Source organism: Marmota marmota, unplaced genomic scaffold (genome assembly GCF_001458135.2).
Source record: "Marmota marmota marmota unplaced genomic scaffold, marMar, whole genome shotgun sequence".
In the NCBI taxonomy this organism is placed as follows: Eukaryota; Metazoa; Chordata; class Mammalia; order Rodentia; family Sciuridae; genus Marmota; species Marmota marmota.
Genome location: NW_025999862.1, coordinates 853,643 through 864,480, shown reverse-complemented (window position 1 = coordinate 864,480; position 10,838 = coordinate 853,643). Strand labels below are relative to the sequence as shown.

At 36.5% G+C, this 10,838-nt stretch overlaps 1 long non-coding RNA gene across 1 annotated transcript; it reads left to right on the top strand.

The window, feature by feature from the left end:
- Positions 1 to 775: 775 nt before the first annotated feature.
- Positions 776 to 7,554, top strand: LOC107154765. The gene is made up of 2 exons (XR_001505106.2): positions 776 to 5,264; positions 7,393 to 7,554. It is a non-coding gene; the product is annotated as an uncharacterized LOC107154765 (long non-coding RNA).
- Positions 7,555 to 10,838: the final 3,284 nt, after the last annotated feature.

Genomic DNA, 10,838 nt, shown 5'->3' with positions numbered 1-10,838 from the left:
TCTGTTAGAGATTAAATTCTTGATATTTCTTGCCTGAAATTGAGGCCCAGAAAGGAGAGAAACTAGGCTGAGATTAACACAGCTGTCATGTAATAGTTATAGGACTCCTACTCACCCCAGATATTATGACCTCCTTGTTGTGTTGTTTTTATTATAACTGCAATTGTTCCTTTTCATCTTTGACCTCCCTTATAAAATTAACTAATTGTCTGTTACAAAAATTATTGGTATTTCGAATTCTGTTAATAGATGTGATTTGAGGCACGTGTATTAGGTCAATGTGGTAATAAACAACTTTCTGGAAAGAATAGATGTTCTTATAAGAAGGTACATGAGAGACACTAAGATTGACTCTTGCACAGGAGACATCCTGTGTGTGTGCAGCAGATGGCACTCTGCATTGGCCTGGATCACAAGTCCAACTTGTGCCACTTTTGTTCTGCTGTAGTGGGTATGGTAAATTAGAGCAGGGGAACATAATCTATTATAGTACTGCTTAATTTTTTGTCATATTTTTGGAAATGCATCTTTTCTAAGTTTGGTGAATGAGTTCAATGTGATACAGTAGTTCAGCTGATTGGTAAATGCAATTGCAGAGTTAGAAACATAATTTCCCCCCCATTAAAACATCTTTCAATGATTAAAATATTATTTCCCCCCTCCCCCAGTACTAGGAATTGAACCCAAGGTTCTCTGACACTGAGCTACATCCCCAGCCCTTTTTGTTTTTTATTTTGAGACAAAGTCTCACTGAGTTACCTGGGCTGGCCTTGAATTTGTGATTCTCCTGCCTCAGCCTCCTGAGTAGATGGGATTATTGGTGAGTATCTGGGATTACAGGTGTGTGTCACCATGCCTGGCCTTTTATTTATTTATTTATTTTTTTGAGGTGGTAACCATTAGATGTTTGAGATATTGTCCAGGCTGGCCTCTAACTCCTGGGTTCAAGAGTTCTATCTGCCTCAGCCTCCCAAGTAGCTGTGACAGTAGGTATGTGCCACTGTACTCAGCTTTAAAAAATTTTTCAACTGAGTAAATGGGAGTAAAGGTATAGTGGCTTTTTCAATATTTTTAGCACCATGTAATGTAATTTTTCCCTTCCTGTGTGAAGAACCTGTTATTGCTGTCCAGATTGTGACTGTAACTGAGACTGTTATGTTTGCTGTTTTCCTTTCTGTATGGCAAGTGAAGGTGGCTGCTATTTTCAAGGGGCACTGCCTTTCATTGTGGGCTGAAAATTCTTTGCTAAATCAAACTGTCTCATCTCTGATTAGGACAGTCTTGACTGTTGGCGTTTCCTGCTGATCAACTGCTGTGAATTACTAAATCTCTTTCTTTTCATTGTACTGTGACAGTTTGTAGCTGTCCTGCTCTACTTTACCCTTTGCAGTTCTTTGACAGTGATACTCTCCCAGCTAAGACTGAAAGTTTTAATGAGTTCATATTGCCTGACACCAATCATAGTTTTTTATTGAGTTTTGATGGTCTGGCCTAATCTTCCTTTGCCAGATCCTCTGCAGCAGATACTCCACTGTACTCAAACCTATCTCTGCACTGTCCCTAAGTGTCCCATACATCTGTATAAAAGTTTATGTAGTTTTTGTAGCTTAATTTCAGCCTTCACTCATAATCCCTCCTCAAACCTCTAACATTTATTTTAGGGTAGAGACTGTGATCTGCAAATCCTATTTTGGTTTATTTTGAGACAGGGTCTATGTTATTTAGTTTGCCCAGAATGGCCTCGAACTCTTGATTGTCCTGCTTCAGCCTGCTGAGTAACTGGGACTACAGTATGCACCTGGCTTCAACTTCTTTTGAATCCAACATTTTTGCTAAATCCCTTTTAGATTATGTTTGTGGTTAAAAAACAGAACTGGTATTAAAATTCCTTTAAATAGAGATTCGTTCAATAAGTTCTAGTCTGAATCATTATATGTGTGATTCCTGGCTCTTATTTTTTAAAAAACCTTTGGTACTGGGGATTAAATCCAAGAGTGCTTTACTAATGACTATATCCCCAACCTTTAATTGCCCAGGCTGGCCTGGAACTTTCGATCCTCCTGCCTCAGTCTCCTGAGTAGCTAGGATTACAGATGTGTACCATCATGCCCAGTGATTCCTGACTCTTGATCCCTTTCCTCTCTGTTCTGTCTTCTCTGAATTCTGATAGGTTTTATTATCTTTAGGACACAGATTGCCATTGTCTTGTTCTCTAAATGTTTCATTTGTTGGCATCTTATCTTACTGGAGAGAGAAAACAAAGATGTATATCTTACCTGCCCCCAACTTGTTTAATAGTCTGTTGTTTAGGGAGCTGAATTTGGGTAATTGCTTTAAGCCTGGTATTGCCAGTTCTATCTTCCGTTGCATGTTGTACTTCTTGAGGTTAAATTGGTGGAAAGAATTGGTACCATTGGAGTAGTTTTGTAGTGTTCACTAACTTTCTGTCCCTAGTCAGCAAAAGTATGATAATTAACCAGATTATTATAAGTATATACTTGAATCAGATTCCAAATTTGTTATTGTTACTATTCTACTATACTAAGATTTTGAGAGTGAAGATAAATATGTTTAGAACAGGCTTCTTTTTTTTTTTTTTTTTAAGGAAGCAAACATTTTTTTATTCATCTTAAAATTTTACTGTAAAATATTTGAGTGAATGAACTTGGATGCATTCAACAAATTCTGATTATTTGAATTTTTCTGAGTCTCAAAGGACTATTGTATGCTTTTTATGGAACTCAGAGTACTCTAACAGGAAACTTAAATAGAAAATACAGCAGCAAGAATTGTGTAATTAGCTTGGCATGTTGGCATATGCCTATAATTTCAGCAGTTCAGGAGACTGAGGCAGGAGGATTGCAAGGTCAAGGCCAGCTTCAGCAATTTAGCAAGACCCTTTCTCAAAATAAAAAATAATAAAGGGCTGGGGATGTACCTCAGTGGTAGAAGGCCCCAGGGTTCAATTCCCAGTACTCCAACAAACCAACCACAATCAAATAATGGTATATTGGAAGCTGGGCATTGTGGTGCATTTCTGTAATCCCAACTTCTTGAGGCTGAGGCGGGAGGAGGATCACAAGCTGAAGGCCAGCCTGGGTAATTTAGTGAGACTATTTAAAAAAAAAAAAAAAGGATTGGGAATGTAACTCAGTGATAGAGTGCTTAGCTAGCATATGCAAGGCCTTGGGTTCAATCCCCAATACTACAAAAACAAACAAAATCAATAACAATGATGTTGTCTAAGACAGTACATTGACTGCCAATTGTTTTTTGTTTTGGGGGTCTGTCTCCCTGCTGAAATGAAAGATTTCTACAAGAACTTCATTAATACCATTTTAAGTATAACTGCTGGAGCTGGGTGCAGTGGCTCATGTAATCCTTGTGTCTTGGGAGGCTGAGGCAGGAGGATTGCAAGTTCAAAGCCAGCCTCAGCAAAAGTGAGGTGCTAAGCAACTCAGTGAGACCCTGTCTCTAAATAAAGTACAAAATAGGACTGGGATGTGGCTCAGTGGTCAAGGGTCCCTGAGTTCAATCCCCGGCACCACCCGTCCTCCAAAAAACGAATAACTGCTGGGGTGTTGTTTTATTTCTTTTCACATTCTAGCTCTGTGTCCCTACAGGTTTTCTTAAAAATTATTTGTTTTTCTGTGGTTAAGGTTAAGATTACCTTTTAATATCTTGGAATATCTTCTTAGTTTCAGGTTTTGAATCCTTTATTTGACTGACTAATGTCCAATCAGGATTCATAAATATGTTTGATTTACTAGACTAACATGTTGTGAGGAAAAGGAAGATGTTATTGTGGAGAATGTATACTTTACAGAATTCTAGAATTAGAGCTCAGAGTGACTGTTGAGGAAATGAGAGCAACAGTGGTGAGATGGCTTCTAGAAGACCTGAAAACCGATCATCTGGTTTTCTTAGTTATTTCCCTACTAAATTATACAATACTGTGCTTTATTTAAAAAATTTACTAAGACTGGTTTTAAAAAGTGAATTTGGGTCAGATTTTTAGAGTAAGTACCTGTGTTAGTCAGCTTTCCATTGCTTTGACAAAATACCTGAGAAAATCAACTTAAAGGAGGAAACATTTATTTTGGCTTATGGTTTCAGCCCATGGTTACTTGTCTCTATTGTTTCTGGGCCTGTGGTGAGATAGTACATCATGGTGGCAGAAAAGCTGAGGTAAAATATATAGCCCCCAATAACCTACTAAGCCCCACCTTCTAAAGTTTCCATTGCCTCCCAATAGCCCATTAAGATATAAATTCATCAAAGAATTCAACCATTGGTGAAATTAGAGCTCCCATGATCCAGTCACCTCATTGAAGGGTCTATTGCTGCTCTGGTGGGCCAAGGATTTAACACAAACCCTTTGGGGGAACATTTCATATCCAAACATTCTACCCATGTAGCCCAACTCAGACTCAGTCTTGATAAGTACTTTCTGAATTAGATCAAGCTGACATCTCTTAAAAAAAAAGTCTGCCCTCTGCAGGTTGAAAACAAAAGGAAATAATTCATTTATTTCGTTGCACTTTGTTAAATGCTTGCAGTAAGACAGCCTGTGTAAAATGAAAGTTGACTTAAAGCAAATTAATTTTAATTAGTGAATTATTGGCCCACAAACCATGTATAGGCTTGAATCTTTTATGTTGATGAAAATGTAACTTGGTAAATTATATTACCAACTGGGCCTAATAGCATGCTAAAGCTAAACTTTTCTAATGCAGTTCTGGAATAACTGGATAATGTGACATTGCATTATACCACCTCTCTTAAAAATTTTTCCAAAGGTTTTTTTTTTTTTTTTTTAGCAACATTAGTCATATTTATTAACTTAAAAGAATGGCGTGTTTACTTCTCATGCTTTGTTACTAAGGTTTTCAATTTTTACATTTTTTTTACTTGTTATTTATCATCCATTTTGTTATTTGAGGAGTTCTTGTAATAATCACTGGAAAATTGCTGAGGTATCCATTAGGGTATATTATGTTGTCTAGAGGATAGTAAAAATATGCAGTCCTGAACTGCATTGCCTTACAGCTAGCAAGATCTTTTAAAAACTTATTTATTACCTTGTAAGACAGGTCTTCATTGTGCTTCTTCTTCTTCTTCTTTTTTACTTGTAAAGTGACATAACTTTATTTTATTTATTTATTTTTATGTGGTGCTGAGGATCCAACCCAGTGCCTCACATGTGCAAGGCAAGCACTCTACTGCCGAGCCACAACGTCATTGTGCTTCTTACTTAATCTGTAGTAAGTAATGTTACAGTATATTTAAGAGTATTAGTGTCTGCTTTAAACTTTAGTTTAGAGAAAGTTAATGTAACTGATAATTTGTCTAATAGGGAGAGAGAGATTTGTTAGCTTGAACTTCCTGATCTCTATAAATACAGACACATAGAAGAAAGCGTCTAAGATCTGATGGCATTATTTTTTAAATTTTCATCATAACCCTAGGAAAGGTATTATTATTCTAGTTTTATAGATGAGAAAATTGAGAATGATATAGGTTCACTTGTTCCTAGGTGTCATGAGCTGTTCTAGTGCCAGCGATGCAAAGATAGGCAGGACAAATGGCTTTGGATTTAAGCCAAGGTCTGGCAAGAACTAAAGCTATACCATACTGACTGACAGCGTGAGTCCTCCTTCCTCTTCATCTGCTCCTTCACCTTTGTTTCTTTCTCATGCATCTACTGCAGTTTTCTTCCAAGAGATCTCAAGGTCCTTCTCACTCACTACATTTCTTAAATATAGTCTAAGGTATATCCATCCCTCATGGGGTTCATGGTAGTTAAGTTTGGAATGCTAAAGAATTCCAGTAAATCTGGCAATTATTGAGTATTGCTTGAATACCAGACACTTTTTAAGAAATCACTTCTATTGTATTACACAAAAATCCTTTAGGCAAAGTACTACTTTGGTGCAGATGAACAATGAAGACCTAGAAAGGTCCAATAATCTGGAGTTAGTCATTCAGAAAATATCTATGGAACTCATCCTTTTATGAGACACTGTGCTAGGTGCTGGTCCTACAAGACTTCACAGTTTAGCCAGGGGACATTGTGAAACACCGTAACTGGCTGTGCTGCTGATTTGTTTTTCCTGATGGAGGCTCTCTGGGAATAAGCATTCAGGGAGCCCTTTTGGAGCTGTGGAAGACCTCACAGAGGAAATATTGCTTGAGCTGAAACGTGAGAAAATATAGCGTGTGACAGACTGGAAAATTGTTGTTGGCATGAAGGAGTAAGATGTATTTGAGAAGCAGTCAGTAGTTTGTTACATGCAACCCGAGTATGGGCAAGAATAGTTGGAGATTAGGCTGGATGGTACTAATGATACCAGTTATAGTTAATATTTATCAAGTACACAAGTGCCAAGCTCTACATTGTTTTTCTCCATTAATTCTTGCATGGCATGAGTATTGTGTTATCCTTATTTTACAGATCACATTGTTTAAGTAATTTGCATAGGATTGCAGCTCGTAAATGACACACAGTAAATGACTTGTCCAGGATCACACAGCTAGCAAATGGTATATCTGACATATCAACCCAAACAGCCTGGCTTCAGAGTCTGACTCTTAACCACTGTACTGAAGGGGAGGGATGAGACTGTAATAGTGAAGAAATCCATAAAGGAGTTGAAATTTTGTTCTGTGTGTCCATTGTATTTCAACCCCCATAGTACATTTTGCATTTTTACATCAGGATCCAGTATGTGTGCACATTATGTGCTGCTAAAACGAAAGAAAAGTCTCAAGAGAGTATGCATAGATTCTGTTTTGTTAAAGAAATACTGGTGGGGATGCTTCTAAATTGAACAACTTAAGCTACAGTCTGAAAAACTGCTTGTCGGTAGATGAGCTGCTGAAGAATTAAATAGGAGAACCTATTGATTTAGATTCGTGCTTTTAGGTAGGTCACTCTGTCAGCAGGTATGAGGGGTGGGTGGAAAGGATGGGACCAAAGAAGCAGAGAGAGCAGTGAGGAGCAGCTCAATGGACCAGGCTAGAGATGCCTGAATTAGGACAGTAGCATTGGGGTTAGAGAAAAGGGAATAGAGAAGAGAGAGATTTTAGAAATAAAATTGATAGAACTTGATGACTGGATATGGCCTATCCTTTAGCTATTACCAGGGAGAAGGGCAATTCAGCTTAAGTCTGACTTTATTACTCAGGCCCTAAAACTTTATTTCTTGACCTTCTTTGAAGTATTCATTTTTATAGTAATGTTAAAATGCTTTATTATCTTTTCTATACCTCTAATTTTGTATTTTAAAATGTATTGTTGTGTTTAATTATATTTGAGATTTAAAAATTTATATATCAAATCAGATACCCACCTTATTCTCATGTTCCTACCTCTCCTTCCTTTCCCCGTAGAATTTGGAAGATCTGCACAGCAGTAAGAAAAGGTACACACAGCATGAAAAGCACTCAGCAAATCTTTGTTGAAGGAGTGCATTCTGTATATTACAGACTTCTAAAGCGTTGTGTAGTAGCTCTTAATATTATGTTCACTAATTAAAGGAATACTTTGTGTAATTTTCTTTGACTTTGTTCTTGTTAACTCTCCATTTTTGTAATATATGAGTTGATAAAAAGCTCTAATTACCTTAACTTGTTTTGATTCACTTTAGGAAACATTGACCTTTTTTCCCCCTTTTAATTTGTTTAATCGACACATAAAATTATACTATTAATGGGGTACTGTGTGATGCTTTGATACATGTATATATTATGTGACATTCAAATCAGTGTAAAAATATATCCATCTCTTCAAACATTTATTATTTCTATGTGGCAAAACATTGCAATATTGTTTCATTTATCTAGTCACCCTACTGTGCAATAGGACACTGTCTCTTTCCTGTTGTAAGTAGATTTTCCTAAGTATGAAATCTTTTTTTCCTAAAATTTTAGCAATCTTCATTTCCACATTAGAAATGTAAATATATGAGATTCCTATTGCTTCTACCACCCCAGTCTCTCAAGAGGTATAAACATTAAAATAAAATGATTTGGGGCCAGAGTTGTGGCTCAGTGGTAGAACGCTTACCTAGCATGCATGAGGCACTGGGTTTGATTCCTGACACCACATAAAAATAAACAAATAAAATAAAGGTATTGTGTCCATTTACAACTAAAATAAAAATGATTTGGAGTGATTCTCTATCATTTTAATTGACTAGGTAGCTTACTTGATTGGTTTATTTAGAACGCATAAATTCTTCAGTCTTCTAGCTAGTATAATACAAAAATAGCTGTAGACTTCCATAACCACAAGTTTTTAAGAGACACTGCAATATCTACTCTACCAGAAGAGGTTATATTTGCAACTTAGTTGGTGAGATTTTTGAAATCTGATGAGCAAAGGATTGGTGTACCATCACAGAAAATTTCTGTTAGTTCTGAAATAGATAAATAAAGAGGTGATAGTGTGTGTGTGTGTGTGTGTGTGTGTGTCCAAAATAAAAGTAATTGAAGAGGATTTGATGATATGTGTTATAATAGTCAGGAATTTGAGTTCCGTTCCTCTCTCTTTCATTAACTTGCTATTTGATCGTGGAGGCTGGAGTGTAGTTCAGTATTAGAGCAATTGTCTTGCATGTGCAAAGCCCTGAGTTCAATTTCTAGTACCACAACAAAAATAAGACAAAACAAAAAAAGGCTATTTGATCTTGGACAAGTCACTTAATCTTGCTGTTTTTTTAATATTTACTTTTTAGTTGTACACAATACCTTTATTTTGTTTATTTATTTTTAAATGGTGCTGAGAATCGAACTCGGGGCCTCGCACGTGCTAGTCAAGCGCTCTACCATTGAGCCACAACCCCAGCCCCAAATCTTGCTATTTTTATCAGTTAAATAAGGATGCTTGATTAGGTGAACCTGAAGAACTTACTAATTCATTTATAAGATACATTTCTTTTTTTAAGGGAATAACATGCCCCAAATATTTTTTATTTTATTTATTTGTTTTTATGTGGTGCTGAAGATGGAACCCAGTACCTTATACATGCCAGTTTACTCTCTATTCATTCACCATAAATGATTCATTAGCCTTAGCCTCATCTTTTATTGTCTTTTTTTCTCCATTTCAAACTATGGAAGGAGTGGAGAGAGAGGTGAAGATGTGGTAGGGAGTCCAGAGAGTTGGGAGAAGAGACAAAGTAGTTATGGATGACTATTAAAGTGAGATTGGATAATACTGATAAATTAATTGAGTCGTGGCTACCAGACCGAAATAGAAAATTTTGTTTTCCTTTGTAGTTATGCTATTGGAATTCTCATTTTGAAAACCTTGGTAAGTAAGTCATTAGTTGCCCCTAGTACCTTAGAGGCATAAATCCTTCCAGCTCCGTGGATCCTAGTACAGTGTCAGATTGTAGACACTATCATTGTTGGATGAACTATCAGAACTGGTGAGTTAACAGTCCTAGAGACCATTGTCTAAATCCTTTAACCTTTGGGAAAATATAGCTGTAGATCATCTACTCCTGTAGCCCAGACACTACAGTAGTAGAGATCGTAGAAATGTCAAGAAGGAATAACCTTTCTTATTTACACGGCAGCTAGTAGTTTTAAAAACAGTTCACATTATGCTGAAACAAGCAGGACTATATAAAAGGCTAAGTAATAGTAGTAGTGAGAAATGATTATAAAGTGGTTATTTAAAGGCAGGCTAGGGATATAGCTTAGTGTTAGAGTGCTTGGCTAGGTTCAATCCCTAGCACTGCAAAGAAAAACCAACAAGCAAACAAAAATTGAAAGCAATTTAAGGAATGATAGAATAACATCATGGTATGTATTGGTGGGGGTTGGGCAGTGCTAGACACTGCAAGGGAGAGAAAGGAACTATTTGAAAATGGTACTGCCAACTTTAGATTCTTTACATATATATATTTCCAAAGATGACAGATTTTGGGGGGTGTTTATTTTATATTTTAAACTTTATTTATTTATTTTTATGTGGTGCTGAGGATCAAACCCAGTGCCTTACATGTGTTAGGCAAGAGCTCTACCATTGAGTCACAACCCCAGCACAGGGAGGTTATCTAACCTTCTGAATTTCCATTCTGCCATTACTGAATTCTGTATCTTGTACTGCCAGAATTCTGCTAGCTGCCATGAAGCAATGCTGTGGCAAGTGGCTAAGTGTGATAAAAACCTGTTTTTTTAAATTTTAAAATAGAATACAGATGTCAGAATACTTTACAAAATGTGTTTAAAGATAGTTTCAATGTAGTGGAAATAGTAAAACACAGGAGAAGATTGAAGGTTTTTCAGAAATTTGCTTTTTATGGAATTCCTTATTTTTTTTTCCTTGTAAACAGAAGATCACCTTCTTATGTCCCTGTTGATCTGCCAATTTCTTTTGTTCCTCTTCTGATTTTGGGGGCCTAGTGATAGAAGCTGCTGAATAGATAGTAAAAATGAATGATTTTTTTTTTTTATATCACAAACTTTGATGGTGATTGTGTTTACAACTACCTATATAGAGTTCACATGCCTGATGTTACATGTGTACATACTAGTAATTTTATTTATTTATTTATTTATTTATTTATTTATTTTTTTAAATGGTACTGGGGATTGAACCCAGGGATACTCTACCACTGAGCTACATCCCAGCTGTTTTTTTTTTTTTTTGGTAGTTGGATAAACTTTATTTATTTATTTTTATGTGGTGCTGAGAATCAAATCCAGTGCCTCACAGGTACGAGGCGGGCGCTCTACCACTGAGCTACAGCCCCAGCCCCAGCTGTTTTTTATTTTGAGTCAATGTCTTGCTAAGTTGCTGAGGCTGGCCTTGAACTTGTGTGCCT